Here is a 1,130-nt window from a genome sequence, read left to right on the forward strand (position 1 = left end):
TATATAAATATATATAAAATACATTGTATTGTGGTATATGTAACTCCAGAAAGGGAAGGGCTCTGCCAATTTGACAATGCAGTGCTGTTTAATTTGTGCCTGTAGCATCAATGATCCTCCCTTTCTCCTCTTACAAATCAGTGGCATAAGGCTGAGGCTTATTCCATTACAGAGTTTGACCTTTGATATGGTCTCTAATGAGGCAGAAGCTATCAATTCCATGGACCTCGGTAGGGGATGTGAACTTCTTACTATAGAGCTGCATTCATCACAGTGCTGGTAGCAAAAATGGATAGGGGCTGATCAGCTGGTGGCAAAATAGAGGAATGGAAAGAAACCTTTGATTCAGAATCAGAAACTGCAAGGATTTTTGGTTGCCCCTGCTGCTGGCTGGGGTTAGCACTTAAGGCAGTGCAGCCTTCTGACTGCCTACCTAGCTGTGCTACGGAGCTTGCCATGGGCCATATCTCAAGATCTCTCACCTGGCTTTCAAGACTAGAGCAACACAACCTGGATTTTTTTTTTCCCTCTCTCCCTTCTTCCAACTGAATACACACACATTATGTACTTACATGCACATATCAGGCAATTAGAGATCAATGTGATGATCATATTTGAAAGACTGATAGATCAGGCCAGTTTCAAATTACAGAACACCACCACATTAACATTCACTAACAATATAAACTGTCAGTGGTTAATAGTTAGTCTTTGTGAATAATTATCATTATGTATGCTAATCTCCTCTATTCAGTACTGGTGAGCTCTGAACCGCATTCAGAACTGGGTCCCTCAGTACAACAGAGACATGGACATACTGGAGAGAGTCAAATGTAGGGCTGCGAAGGTCCCGAGAGGGCTGTGAGGAGAGAAAGAGCCAGAGCTGTTCAGCAGAAGGCTCAGAGGGATCTCATCCATGTCCATAAATACCCAAAGGGAGGTGCAAAGAGAACACAGCAAGGCTCCATTCAGCAGTGCCCAGTGCCAGGAGCAGAGGCAGTGGGCACAACCCGGAGCACAGCAGTTCCCTCTCCCGTCAGGCAGCACTGCTGTGCTGTGCGGTGCTGGAGCCCTGGCACAGGCTGCCCAGAGGCTGTGGGGTCTCCTCTTTGGAGCTCTCCCAGAGCCAC

This window comes from Meleagris gallopavo, chromosome 16 (genome assembly GCF_000146605.3).
Source record: "Meleagris gallopavo isolate NT-WF06-2002-E0010 breed Aviagen turkey brand Nicholas breeding stock chromosome 16, Turkey_5.1, whole genome shotgun sequence".
Classification (NCBI taxonomy): Eukaryota; Metazoa; Chordata; class Aves; order Galliformes; family Phasianidae; genus Meleagris; species Meleagris gallopavo.